This window comes from Euprymna scolopes, chromosome 34 (genome assembly GCF_053919585.1).
Source record: "Euprymna scolopes isolate OS-2025 chromosome 34, ASM5391958v1, whole genome shotgun sequence".
Classification (NCBI taxonomy): domain Eukaryota; kingdom Metazoa; phylum Mollusca; class Cephalopoda; order Sepiida; family Sepiolidae; genus Euprymna; species Euprymna scolopes.
Window position 1 is genome coordinate 79,516,715 of NC_136515.1, and position 15,845 is coordinate 79,532,559.

Sequence of the window (15,845 nt, forward strand, 5' to 3'; positions counted from 1 at the left end):
AACTACGTAGGAATAGACCTAAAATTACATTAAGGTAAATAAAACAAGACAAAAATAAATAAAATGAAATAAAAATAAAAATAAAATAAAATTAAAACAAATAAACAAACAAACTATGAATAAATATAAAACACGAAAGTTATCTAAATACCACATGTACCTATATACATATATCAATATACTTATAAATGTCTAGATTTTGCCAGACCCGCGCATATATACACACACACATTACAGACATACAGAGACGAATAATAGCGTTTTTCTTTACTTCTGTAGCGTGGTAATCCCTTCGTACATTCAATAGTATGCTATCACACTCCAGATGGGTGTACATATATATATACATACATACATACATACATACATATATATATATATATATATAAACACACACACATACACACATACATACATATATATACACACATATATACATATATACATACACACATATGCATACACATATAACATATATATAAACAACATTCGGACATTCATACATTCTTGCAGTCTATATTGTTACAACAATCATATACGAGGCAGCCTATTCTAATAGTTCAGAAAATATATATGCATATACATGCATCTACATACAATACACACAGAAATACACCCATATCCAAACATACACACAGATATATAGATACACATATATATAAAAATATACAAACATACCTGCATAACTAAAATACACTTATACATACATACTCACACAAATATAGACATATACATATATATCTGTACCTTGCCACCAAATGATACATCTAAAGTAGAGACAGACATGAATACATCTACCATATAAATTCCCTTTTTCAATCAAACTCTACATGTTCCTAAGTTATAGGTTTTTTCGTAAAAATTTACACTACGTAAAAATTTATATTGAATTCAGCATGAAGTTCATAGGCCTATCCTCATATTAAGCAAACACTCTTTCGATGGTAAGACAGATATACATAAGATGTATCACGATACAATAATAATATATAATGACACATGACAGAAATCAGAGTATTTAGGTTATACAAACCGAGTATATAAGCTTATATATTGTAGTACTTACGTTCATCTTTGTTTATTCACCCTAATTTCCTTTTTCTTTCATTCACCCTTCATTCCTTACTTTCTTTCATCTATATATTTCTTCATTTTTTTTTTTTTTTTTTTTTTTATAAATTGCTTTTCCTACCCGGGTATACAAATATCCTATATCCATACATGCACACACCCAAAAATATCGATATGCATGCATTATTACGAGGTTCACTCAAAAACAATCTATTACTCGTTTGGTCACAAATATACCTTCATACAGGTACTTGTTTCGGTTAGTAATACCATAACTGCTCGATGAAGTAGAATATTAAGCGACTTACGTAACCCATACCAGTATGATCATAGTTGCGACCTCACTTATCCTCTTTGTGGGGGGGAGGGGTTATTTGATGGGGGTTAGTTGTACTCATAATTGTTCTAGTCTACTAATTTAGAGTTCTTTAAGTGCGTGTATTCTGAAATGTTTGCAGGATATAGCAGTTTCTTTTTTAATATTTAATAATTTTTCTCTGTCTTTAAACCTAGTTATCTCAAGTTTTTCTGATAAGCATAATGGACATGGTGAGTTCAATGAGTGGCAAGCATTGGCCCTCCTAATAATCTTCCATTCTATACTAGGTGTTTTATTTTCGCTAACTAATTTCCAGTAATATAACGATAAGGAAGTGTCCTTTTCATATGTTTGATTACTCATCGAGCGTGTATGTCCATAGAATCTATTTTTGAAAGTCATTTGGGTACTCCCTATGTAGAATCTTTCGTCCCTTGGGTTCTCCACCGGGAATATCCTAGCTTGGTATACCACTGATGAGGTCAGACATTCATTTTTTATTGGACATTCCTCAGGCTTTTTACAGTTACATTTATTCACCGCAGTGTTTGCACTATTATTTTCATCTTCTCTATTAGTCGTCTTTAAAATTCTTCCATTATGCTTTTTTATAACCCTTTCTAAGTTATCACTACAGCTATAACTTAATTTTAATGTATTTTTATTAAATATTTTATGTAATATATTATTTTGTGGGAAATGCTTGTTAATAAGTTGTAAAAATTTTGTACCAAGTTTTGTTTTCAACATAATATTAAAGGGGTGTGTGAACCAAATAGTTTTCCTACCACGATTTCTAGATCCATTTGTGCTAGTGTTAGTTACTTTATATTTTATCTCTATGTCCTTATACCCACTATTTTTAAGTGCTGTATTATAAATAGCTTTGCAATCATTGAAAGTTACTTCATTAGATGAATTGTTACTTATTCTACTTTCAATAGATAATGGTATATGCTTAATAATGGATAGTGGATGGTTAGACTGCGGGTGTATATAAATAGGGTTAGCATTATCCTTCATATATGGTTTATAAGTATTCGAATCCAGATCTAAAGTAACGTCACGGAAATTAACTTGTTTTAAGTTAGCATTAACTTCTACTTTTAGGCCAAAATCTTTCATGTCCCTATGGATTGCTCTCCTAATTTGATCACATTTAACACTTGTAGCATTCTTCACTATTATGAGCCCATTATCACGATATAGGCCCATGTCCCTTCTATCAATAATATTATCTTTTGTTAAATTATAAATGATATAAAGTCCAACGAGATCTGTTGCCTCTGCAGAGTCCAGCGATCCCATTGATACCCCGAAAAAGTCGTTTTGCCCATTCTTTGCCCATTGTTCTCTGTTATAGACAAGGACAGTAGTGCGGCATTTCATAATGATATCCAAATCCTCATCGGAGACATTGGTATAGGTCTTAGCAAATTCAATTGTCTTTCCAAAGAGATCCTTTGTGATTGACGGATAGTAATCCATAATGTCAAATTGCACGAAGGCACATTTTTTCTTGTTGGCAATGTCAAGAAACCATTTTACCGGATCCGCCGTATTTATCCATAGGTTCAGGTTGAATTGCCGTTTTAATTCTAGATTTATTTTCTATAATATTCTTTTACTAATCTTTCCAATTTCGGGTCTGGTTGGGTTAATCAATCTTGTTGTTGGTTTTGTGTTGAAGCTAGGTTTATGATCCTTTAAAAGGATATACGCTTCGTTTCCTCTAAGCTTATTTACTCGATCACTGATTTGTAATTCATCCGTGATTTTTTTACTGTCCTTATTTATCAAATCAATTACGTTGCTATTTTTTACCTTGTGATAGTCTTTTTTCAAATTCTTCTGGACTAGGTCATTATATTTCTTCTTATCTAATTTGTAAAAGTTTCTGGTCTTATCCGCCTTAACAAGGATATGTTGTGACTTGTTGATCTCCTTGACAATATTGTCGAGTTTTTTTTGGAATTGATTTTTAGTTTTGTGGAATTCTAAATTTCTAATTAGTGAATAGAGATCCTTCTCAAATAGCACTAATTGTGGGATTACTGGTGGTGATTTTATGCTTTTAAATCCATATCTCTCTTTTTTGGCGTTATCATCTTTATCCAGTAGAAAAAAGGTAGCTTTCCATTTCATCCTTTTGAGTAAATCATCCATTTTCATTATTAATTTTAATAAATAATCCTTGGTATTTGGTGTGGGGATGTTCTTTAGTGACGTATCGAAGTTAATCCTTTCCATGTTTGTGTTTTATGAAGACACGAAGTAAAGTGCTCAGCTATGCAGGAGCATTTATATATAGCCAGTAGAGTTTAGTTTCCTAGAAGTACATCCAATGAAACAACATGTGTCTACCAAAGTATAGTATATATATATATATATATATATATATATATGAACAAATGATTAATAAAACATGTTAAAAGACATCTTGAAAAAGAGTTAAAAACATATTTAATTTTAAAATATATTTTAATTTTATAATATATTTTAAGTTTACCATTTTGATTACCTTGGTAAACTTATTGTAATTTATATATATATATATATATATATATATATATATATATATATATATATATATATATATATATATATATATATATATATGTGTGTGTGTGTATATATATATATTAAAATAAATGGGTAACGTGTAGGCACCGCAACCTAGAAAGAAAATTGCTGCTGTTTTGCCCCCCCCCTCTTCATCTCTTTTCTTTCTTTTTCTTCGTTCTTCTCTTCACAGCATCAAGTTCAGAAACTAAATTCCCACAACCGAACGCAAATTATTAGGTTGTCCGGAAAGTCCTTAGCATTTTAACAAGCCTGTCAACTGTTCTTAGCGTTTTTTTTTTTTAAAGTTCTTAGCTTTTTAAAAGTAGAGGTTTCTCAATGGCTCTTAACAAGCCTATAAAACTGTTTATTTAAATCACAGATAAAACTTAGCACGTTTCTTCCATTGCTGATAAAATTGTGTTCGAATTTATTTACTTCCAGATACACCTCATTACAAGAAAATGGCCTTCTTTGGGCAGGATTGAAACCCTTTGCTTCCCGTGGCGCACTGGCGCAGTGGTTGAGTCTCTAAAGTTCCAGGTGAGCATTCTCTGAGGATAGTGGTTCCAATCCTACCCAAAGCATGTCAGAGACAACACCAACTATAGAAGGTATCAAATACTGGGGATACAGTTACAAGACTCAGCATTCCTATCCGGTTGCGGTTAACCACCTGAAGAAGGCCAGAGGATGAGTTGGCCGAAACGTGGTAAAACAACATCAACTATGAAGATGAAGATAACAGTCCACAAAAAAAAAAAAAAAAAAAAATTGAATACACAAATTATGAAATCTCATCTCAAAGAGTTTGAAAAAAAAAAATATATATATACATATATAATACCATTCAGTACAGATCCGACAATGGAAGACCAGATAAAATAGAATTGGATTTATAAGACCATAAAATCAAACCTTGATCGCCCTTGGGGCCGAGGCGGAGTGAATAGAAGTGTTGAGTCTCTTTGGTTCCAGGTGAGTATTGTCTGAAGATAACAGTTTCAATCTAACCCAAAGCAGGCCAGAGGGCTAGGGCTAGGGTTAGGGTTGGCCAAAAACGTGCTGAGACAACAGAAAGTGATATGTTTAATTAATATCATTCCATGAATTATTTTTTAGATAACAAATATTTTATAAAAAAATTATGTTAACATTGGACAAGTCCATTTAAAGAGGGGGGGGGAGATGACCAGAAAGTGTGTTTAATCATACAATTTTAAATAACAAATATTTTAGGAAGCGGGTATTGTGTCTTATAGACTAGTCATTATTATCATTTTTTTAATTTGCGAACGAAAAATAAAGTGACGATTATTTATTATATTTATTTATTAAGTTTTACTTTGTGTTTTAAATTTTTTTTATTACAACAGAGTCACCACTTATTAAGGCCCGAAGGCCACTCGAGGATAAGAGTTAATGAGTGTACAGTGGTCAAGGGGAACATATCAGTCATTGTTTTTAGTGGAAATTTGGTAAATTGGATTATTTAAGGGGATGGCTCATCAAGAATTTGTTCACGTTGGACTTGAAGACAACCATATTGTAGTCAGTTGGAAAGCAGGAAAACGGAACAAAGTTCCACAGGCGTGCAGTTTTAAGAAAGAAGCTTTGTTCATGGAATCTAGGTTTAGGTTTAGGCACAGATAGAGAGTGGGGGGAATTATTGACAGTGATTTCAGCTAGACGAGTGTTTTTTGTGAAAGTCAGGCCAGGGGGGACAATAGATTGGAGCTCAGACGGGCACTTGCCATGAAAATAACGATGAAGTAGAGATAGGCTCGCGGTATATTCTGTGGGAAAAGGGTTGCAGGGAAGAGAAAAGGAGATTCCCCACTAGGTTACAAAGTCTATTTTGAACTCTGTCAAGGCAGGATAAGCTGCTTCTAGCAGCTCCTGTCCATATGTGGCAACGGTACTCCATCCTTGGACGCACTTCAACCCAAGCAAAGAATATTATCACTGAAACGTAACAAGTAACTGCGATTTTCTATGGAAAACAAGCACAGGGAGGCAAAACTGCGGCGATGCGATAAGTATTTGAATTTGTCAGTGTGAAACCAATTACGTTAAGAATTATATTTGTATCCTGTTTCGGTTTTAACACAAGCATTTTATATCGTGATACATAGGTCCAAAATTATTATTTTCACTTTAGCAAAAAATTAAGGAATGAGATGAGAATGAAAAGAGAACAAGAGATGTAAACGACGGATCTCAGAGGGTATTTTAAGACCATGGACGGAGAAGGTGGAAGGTGTGCTGCCGTTAATGGCGGTTGTTCAGCCCACAAAACAAAAAGTTCGGCCAGTACTGGACTTCAGGGAGCTGAACGTACACGTTGCGTGCCACACGGGAGGCGATGTGATGGACGTGTGCGGAGAGACCATGCAAGAGTGGAGGCAGATTCAGAAGGCTGCGACGATTGTGGATTTAAAATCTGCATACCTACAGATCCACATTTTACAGGAATTCTGGAAATACCAGCTGGTCAGGTACAAGGGCCGAACGTACTGCCTGACTAGGTTGGGTTTTGGCCTGAATTCTGCACCAAAAATCATGGCAGCGATCCTCAAAATGGTGCTAAGCAAGGAGGACACAGTCAGAAGAGCCACCAGTTCCTACATTGATGATATTTTGGTGGATGAAACGGTAACAACTGCGGAAGACGTAGTAAAACACCTCAACAGCTTTGGGCTAATTGCAAAACGCCTGGAATCGTTGGAGGGAGGAGCTGTGTTAGGGCTCCAACTAAGAAAGGACCGGATAGGACGGTTAGTGTTTTGGAGGGGAAATGAGATCCCAGAGGTGTCGGAAAAATTGAGCAGGCGAGAACTCTTCTCAATAAGCGGAAGACTGGTGGGCCATTACCTTATTGCAGGATGGCTACGGACTGCATGTAGCTATATCAAAAGGCGAGCTAGTGGAGCGAAGTGGGAGGATGGAGTTGATAAAGAGACTGTGGACATTATGAGAGAGATTATCGAAGAGGTGAAGAGGGAGGATCCAGTGAGAGGTGTTTGGCATGTACCCAACAGTGCAGAAGGTGTTGTGTGGTGTGATGCAAGCTGTATAGCAGTGGGGGTCACCTTGGAGATAGGTGGTGTTACTGCAGAAGATGCTGCTTGGTTGCGGAAGAAGGACGACGTGGCTCACATAAATGTGGCGGAACTGGATGCGGTTATGAAGGGCATCAACTTAGCCTTGAAATGGGGGCTACAGAATGTTGAGGTGAGGACCGACTCAGCCACTGTGTTCTCTTGGACCAGGAGAAAGGAGGGTGAAGACGAAAGGCGCTGCCGAGATGCTAGTAAAGCATCGATTGATGATGTTAAAGGAGCTGATTAGAGAATTTGATCTTCAACTTAGGGTCACTATCGTTCCTTCAGCGAAGAACAGAGCAGATGTGATGACGAGGGTGCGGAAGACCTGGCTAAAGGCGCCGAATGAGGCGGCTGTTGCAATATGTTGTTTGAATGCAGACACTCTGAAGGATTTGCATGACATGCACCATTTTGGAGTGGATAGAATCTTGTTCTTGGCCAGGAAGGTGGACCCCAGAATCACAAAGGAGGCCGTTAGGACAGTGGTTGAGAGATGCAGCCGGTGTCAATCAATCGACCCTGCGCCGAGTAGACACGAAGCTGGTGAGGTTCAGGTGGCAGAGAACTAGAGCAGGTTGGCGATAGACGTAACGCACTATCGACAGAGGCCGTATCTGTCAATGGTCGACTGTGGACCAGGAAGAGTAGCCATTTGGAGGGAAATCAAGGCGGAAAATGCAGGTGAAATTGCAAAGGTCTTGGAAGAGGTGTTTTTTGAGAGGGGTCCAGTGACGGAAGTGCTAATGGACAATGGAACTGCCTTTCACTCAGCTGCCATGGAGAATGTGTTGGATAAGTTGGGAGTGCGGCGCTATTTCAGAGCTGCATATAGACCAGGCAGAAACGGAATTGTGGAGCGGCATCACAGGACCATTAAGGCTATAGCTGAAAGGGGCCAGATTTTGCCGCCAGAAGCTGTCTTTTGGTATAATATGGCTCAAAAGTCAGGGCAAAAAGTGGAGTCAGTGCCGCAGAGGGCAGTCTTCAAGTACGAGTGGTGGCATCCCCGAACTGCACAGGTACCCGCAGAGAAAGGCGAGAAGTGAGCGACTGTGCGAGTGGGAGAGGAAGTGTGGATCAAACCGCCTGATGCTCGCTGTACCGCACGCTGGGGGAGGGGCATTGTGACAAGTGTCCAGTCCCCGAACAATGTATCTATCGACGGCATCCCTCGACACATCCTTGATGTGCGGCCGGTAGTGGTGTCATCAGAGGAAGACAGCGACGTCGAGCCAAGTAGCAACGTTCACGAAGAGGCTCCACGGAGATCGCAGCGAGAGAGACGGCCGCCATGTTGGTCAAGCGACTACGCGATGGGTTGACATGTGATGATCGTGTAGATCAAGGGGGCGTGTGGTTTGAGTTGTCCCCCTTTGCAAATTGGCTGTTTGGAGAAATGGAAAACTAGATGGCTCTGGTTGATAGTCAATTTGCATAAGTGGAGAAATGGGCAGCATATAAACGGTACTTTTTTTTAAGCAGGGGTGAAGAGCGCAGAGAGTGAAACGACGGTTGGAAGAAGTGGCAGCGAATTCTTTTTGTGACGGTGAAATATTTTTGGACGTTTAAGAGCTCGACCTTTTGGAAGGAACAGCTGTGTCTTATATATATATTCTTTAATTTCTTTTTTTTCTACTTCACTACAAGAAAGAAAGTCTGTTCTGTTGGTGTCAATATACATGGGCTGGGAGAGGTAGAAAAGGAACAAGAAGCGGTAGGTGTGGTTGGTTTTTATGGGCGAGACTAATCGCGAGAATTCCCGAGATTTGAGAGGAATAAAAGACCAACCTCAGACAGAAAGGCAACTGTGCTTTTGCTCAAGCGAAAAAAAAAAAAAAAACGGTGAGAAGAGAGGAAAATTCCCCCTAAAAAAAGTTCCGGCTCAAAATGAGAAAGAAAGTGAGACTGAAGGACCCAGCAGTTTTCAAGCTATTTCGGCTTACAAATGGCAGGCAAAGCATTTGATATCCGTCTTATTCCTGAATTTCATTGCATCTCACCTGATCACACAGTTGGTTGGAATAGGTGTAACTGGTGTGTGAAATGTTGAGCGTATTTTACCACTCAGGTTAAGAGGTGGCATGCTGTCTGTATACTGGAGATTAACCCAAGTGCAGATTTGAAGCAAGTAAAACAAGCCCTCCTCCTGGCTTTTGCGCCAGACCCTTTTGTGGCATATGACAAGTTTCTCTCCCATCATTTGCGACCTGGGGAATCTGTCGATGAATACCTGGGTGACCTGCAGGATCTTGCACGGTTAATAGAAGAAACCCCCTCTGATCGATGGCTCAGCTGTGCTTTCGTGACAGGACTCCCCAGTTCTGTTAGGCAACAGTTGTGGGGATCTTCCAGAATGGAAACAATGACCCTGGAGCATATTCTTGCGAGTGCCCAGGCAGAGGAGTGAGAAGGCAGAAAGCAGAAGACGCAGTGGACCAACCTTCAATCTCTGACCAGCAGGATGTAGTTACAGTGCGGTGTCACAAATGTGGAGGTCCCAATCACTTTGCCAGAGACTGCCGGCAGCCTGGGAGCAAAGCAGGCAGGGTGTTTCAGAGATATACTGTTATCGATGCAAGAAGCAAGGACATGTGGCATCAAGGTGTCCGAGAAACGAAGCAAGGGGCGAGAGGTCAGCACCACTCTCTCTCCACATAAACTAGAGGAGATGCTCCCCATGATAAAGATAAGATCGACAGGCTAGATCGGATAGTGTTGGTGGATTCTGGCTGCTCATCATCGGTTGTAAGTGGGTAGTTATATCAACCCAAAATATGGTAGAATACTGCAATTCTGACAGCAGAACGGAAATGTCTGTTAAGCTATGGTGTTGGCAGCATAAGATTAATATTAGCCAACAGGAATCCTCTGAAGACTGATGTAGACAGCAAACCATTGAGGTTTGACCTCCTTCTGGGGATGGACGTTATCAAGAAATTTAGTGCATATTGATAAAGGAGGCAAGGCAAATTTTGCTGGGTCAGCTTTTGTTTTGGGTGCGACCATTCGGGTGGAACAACCCTACTTTTGCGTGGAATTCGACCAATGCACCAAAATCTGGACTGTGTCATGGAAGTGGTCCGGTAATCAGCCATCAGAAAAATTATACAATAGTGCCAGAGTATAACATCCCTGCGAAAGCCTGCAGAGACTATGATACTGAGCTACAGGCCTGGATTAATAATGGATAGTTGGTTCTGTACCCAGAGAAGGAATTGGGACCCCCAAACAGCCTGACCACACTAATAGCGGTCATTCAACAGAACCAATAAAGGATGAGGCCGGTGCTAGACTATCAGGAGTTGAATAAGCATGTAGAGCCATTTACGGCCTGTGCAGACATATGCACCGAAAAATTGAGAGAATGGCAGCAGGCGGGATCAAATGTATCAGTGTTGGACCTTCGCTAGGCATACCTTCAAGTAAGCGTGCACAAATCACTCTGGCCAAACAGTAATGATCAAACGACAGAGGTATTGCCTGATCTGCATTGGGTTTGGACTCTATGTGGCACCATCCATCATGCAAACCATTGTTGATACTATCTTGGCGAAGGACAAGCGTCTACAGCAGGCAACATCTGCTTATATTGACGATGTATATGTGGATGAAAGTGTAGTGCCTGCAGCACATGTGAAGGAGCATCTCAGCAATTTCGAACTTCTCAGCAAAGAACTATTTTCACAACAAAATCACAATTTTCAACATGCCGGCATAACCCGGGATGGATTACATATTGTATATATATATATATATATATATATATATATATATATATATATATAGCCAGTAGAGTTCAGTTTCCTAGAAGTACATCCAATGAAACAACATGTGTCTACCAAAATAGTGCTCAATGAGTGAACAGAGCAGGTATATTAATTTTATTTATACAAACATTAATATTATATATATATATATATATATATATATATATATATATACATAATGTTTTTTCTGATACAAAATTTTAGTAATTACGTTATATATATATATATATATATATATATATATACATATATATATATATATATATATATACGTTATTGTTGCGCCAACTTATATATTACATAAAATTCATCTATATATATATATATATATATATATATATATATATATATATATATATATATATATATATATATATATATATATATATCAGTATAAGAAGAGTAGTAGAGCAGTAAATATTAGATTTACGCATCGATTTCTCATTGGACAACAGTTTCTTTCCGTCAATCAGAGAAACGAATATATTTAATGTTTTTATTTTTATTTTTTATATTTCAAGCGGACATCCGCTCTTGGTCACAAAAAAGTATCGAAATCATATATATATATATATATATCAACTTTAGGTATTTAAATTTTATGATTTGAAAAAGTTAATTTTCAAATATAGATTTTTTATTGTCTGTAAACAAAAAAATTTCCTTAACCCATGAGTTTTCGATGTTTATTTATGTCTTTAGAGGAAAAATATTAGCAAATGTTATCAATGGTTGGCACCTTATTTGCTAAAGGCATTAAACATAGAAATTAAGGTTTTGAAAGTGTTTAAATCATTTTAGCTACATTGATTTTTTTCAGCCTCGATATCTGATTTCCCTTATTCTATGTAGCTAAAATGATTATTTGCATAACTGCCAATGTACTGCTTTCCCCACTTGATCGTGTCTATTTTATATTTGGGACTACTTTGCTGTATTCACTTATCATGTGGTGCATTGGTTCGTCTCTTTGTCTGCAGAGTCTGAATTTGCCGTTTTCTTGTCGATCCTTCCTTTGATATGGTTGGTTTTAATTGCTTTATTTTGTGCAACTTTTATTAGTGATTCAATTTCCCTGTTAAGGTTTCCTTTTTATAGCCATTTCCAAGTGTTTTCGTTAGTCTCTTCTTTTGTCATCCTTATTCATCGTTCATGTAGCTGTTTCTCTTCCCATTTTTCTTTCCTTGTCGTATTCCTTGTCGCTTTTTCTATCTTGTTTGTTTCTTCCTTGTCTCTCACTGCAGTAATTATTCTTTCGGAGTTCTGCATTGTGTATTTTTCTAATCCTTTTTTGTGTTATTTACACAGTCTTCTGTAGTGACCAGTCCCCTTCCCCCTTCTTTCTTTTTCACATATAGTCGGTCAGTATCATCCTTCGGATGTAGCACATTGTGCATCGTCATGAGTTTCTTGGTTTCTGGTCGAGATTCTTTAGTTCTTCTTTGGTTAAAGCTCAATAATATATTATTAGTGACCCCGCCCACGTTTTTATTCCTTTAATTAGGTTTCGCCGATTTAGTTTTTATTTTGAGGAAGTTTTCTTGTTCTGAGGTATTCTTTTCCTATTTTCTCTTTTATTTCTGTTGCTTTGATGGTGTCTGCTTCCACCACTGTAACGTGCATCCAGGAGATAAGCGCCCGCGTGTTTGCGTGTTGTGTGGGTACGTGGGAGAGACGGACGAGGGGAAAAGACTTACCTGGAGACCAGCTCGGCGTCACCGACCGAAAATAGAAAAGAAAGACCAAGATGATCGCGGCTGCTGTCTTTTGTAAAGTATGATGTCTCACAAAGTTACACGAATTCTCGCAATATGCAAATTTAGCCAGCCTACAACGACGATAAAAGTGAGTGATGAAAAAGACGTGGGGAGAGCAACGATTGAGTTGGCCGGGGAATCGTGTGGCTGTTGCTTCTCGTGCCGTGTGAGGATATTTTACCATTGTTGGGTCCGGTCTGAGTAACCGTTCGCGTCCATCTAGGCACCTTGCCAGTTGGATTCCATGCAGAACCAGTGTATAATGGTTATTGAATTGCTGCAACATTTATAACATCTTTTCCTGAACTTACCGTGTTAAAGAGAGAGTCGGGCGCCATCTTGAATTTTTCCTTACACATTTTGTTACAACCACTCCCAAGTATTTGTAGCTATCATGTTCGCCGAGTGCCCTCATTTCTGTTTGATTGGGCAATACTATACCTTCTGTAGCTTCTAGTTTTTCCCTCCCCATGGTCAGCAGTGACACTTTTCCATATCGAATTCCATTTGGATGTCCTGGATAAAGATTCTAGTCGTGTTTATTAGTGTTTCTAGTTCTGTCTTTGTTTTTGCAAACAGTTTCAGGTCATCCATGTACATTAGGTGGTTCATTCTTTCTTCTTTGTTAGTAAACTTGTATCTGGATTGGGATTTTCTTAGTATATCATTCAGGGGCATCAAGGTTATAATGAACAGTAATAGTGATAAGGAATCATCTTTGAAGATCCTTCTTTGTATTTTGATTTCAATTATGTGTTGTCCATCAGCTGTCAGTTCAAGTCTCTATGTTCTCATTGCATTTTCTATCAGATTGGTTATCTTACCTGGTATTTTGTACATTCTAATAAAAATAATAATCATAATAATAATAATAATTGTTGTGGTGGCACACATTCATTTGCATATGTGGATAGTAATTACACATAAATAGGAAGACTCAGTTAGTCTGAGTGTGTGTTCACCAGAAGCCACCGAACGCCGCCGAGAGCAGATATGCTTCTCCAGCAAAGACTCTCTTATTTGACACCATTATGTAAATATCATGTAAATATACCTTTTCCTAATACACTTCTTATTTGATCTACCTTTGTTTGTTGAGTCGTCATTTGTATTGCTTTCTACGTTACTTGTTTCAACCTGCAAACTTAACAATAATAATGATAATAATAATTATTATCATTATTATTATTGTTGTTGTTGTTGCGGTTGTTCGTACTGCTTTGAATGTTGCCGTTAGAGCTCTTGCTGGAACAGGTGTTCCAAACTTTAATTGTAGAATAGACACTTGCTAGCCGAGATTGAACGCTGGTTGAGTTTGTGGTGTAATTCAAATTTTATTGATAGCTGAATACGTGATGCTTCGCCAGAGCTATTAAGGGTATTTTTTATTAAGGGTATTTTTTATTAAGGGTATTTTTTATCGTGACGCCATCACTAGATGGGGTGCCTACAACGGCTTAAGAGAGTCCCATCCACTCTCGAGAGAAGGATAGACCACGCCAGTTTCTCAACCTGGTATTTTATTTTGCAATACATAGAACGCCTTGCCTTCCCAAATGGTCACCCATCTGATACTGGCCAGGCTCAACATTGCTTAACTTCGGTGATCTGGCGAGAACCGGTGTGTCAACGTGATTCTTCCGCACAATGCCATACTTGTTTTATAGTCGGCCATTATAGCGACAACTTTTGAAGCGTACTCCCCTATGCACACACTATATATAATGAGGCACTACCCATTGTGCAGGTAACTAAACTCGTTTCTCCTTTGTGACCCAAAAGTGAATATGATCTGTTTTGACTCTGCTTTCTAGCATATCAAATCTAAGAAGTGTGAATTTCTAGGTAAATAAAAAAAAGAAAAAAAACAGACGGAAATTCCAGTTACATAAGTGTGACAGTGTCGTTGGATGTAAAAATAATGACGACAACGGCGATGATGATGATGATGATGATGATGATGAGTGTGGCGATGGTGGTGATGATACTGATGATAATGGTTATGATGAAAGGAAAAAACATTAAGAAAGATTTAATACGCACACACTTATTGTGGATAAAGAAGAAATCTATATATATATATATATATATATATATATATATATATATATATATATATATATATTATTCCTTAATTGGAATTCATTTTTGAGATGAGCATTATATATTAATTTATTTTTATTTCGGACTATTATCCTCATCTTTATTAGTTGTTGTTTTTTTATCTTTTATTGGTTTTGTTTATTCACAACGTTTCGGCCAACTATTCCTCTGGCCTTCGGGGCCCGTGGCGCAGTTGATAGAGACGTTGAATCTCTACAGTCTCTCTCTCCCTCTCTCTCTCTCTCTCTCTCTATATATATATATATATATATGTGGTCGAACCTAATTTAAATGGCAGTAAGTGTACATATTTTTTTGTGGTTTTATGCTTACATAGAACGTCACAAACGATGGTGAGGCCTGTTGAACTTTGAAGTATGCCTGGGTTGCTGGTGCTTAAGGCCTGAATTAAACAAATAAGCTATTAATCACTAACAGCATTCCTCGTGGATTCAACGCGACTTGGGACCTGGAGGGTAAAATCATTCGATTATGATATAAAATAACAAACAACAGAACACATACAAGACATAAAACACAAATTTATTGAGGAAATAATATTCGGAATCGATCAATACTTGCTTATATATATATATATATATATATATATATATATATATATATATATATATATATATATATATATATATAATGGGAATCTCTTAATTGTTTATAGCAAAATAAATTCAGAGGTAATTTCATTATGCGTTTAAAAAATGTTCAAACAATATCGTTAAAGCAATCGATATATTGATTATGCATTTCTTTTTTTTTTTATTTAATAATCATAATATATACACACACTTCACACATTTTATATATATATATATATATATATATATATATATGTATGTATGTATGTATGCGTGTATGTATACACAAAATTGCAAGCTCTTTATTGTTTATGGCAAAAATTCAAAGTTAACTTTTTAATAGTTGAAAAGATGAAGGTTGCTTTTTAAAAAATAAGTTATTAAATGTTTATAAGGCAGTGCATTTCTAAAAATTAAATTATATAAAAAATAAAGTTAAAAAATATATATAATTTGTGTTTTTATCATAAAACATCCTCCAAGTCATCAGTTGTTATAAAAAATGGCCATTACAACCAAAAGCATCATTGGGAGGCCAATATTGGTCAGAGCTGAAGCACCTGGAA

The 15,845-nt window shown here is 37.1% G+C and overlaps 1 long non-coding RNA gene across 1 annotated transcript in view; it reads right to left on the reverse strand.

The window, feature by feature from the left end:
• Window positions 1-15,593: 15,593 nt before the first annotated feature.
• Window positions 15,594-15,845, reverse strand: part of LOC145259306 (uncharacterized) — a 41,715-nt gene continuing 41,463 nt past the window's right edge. The window contains exon 4 of the long non-coding RNA XR_013864156.1: window positions 15,594-15,839. This is a non-coding gene — a long non-coding RNA (uncharacterized LOC145259306). The remainder of the gene's footprint in view (window positions 15,840-15,845) is intronic.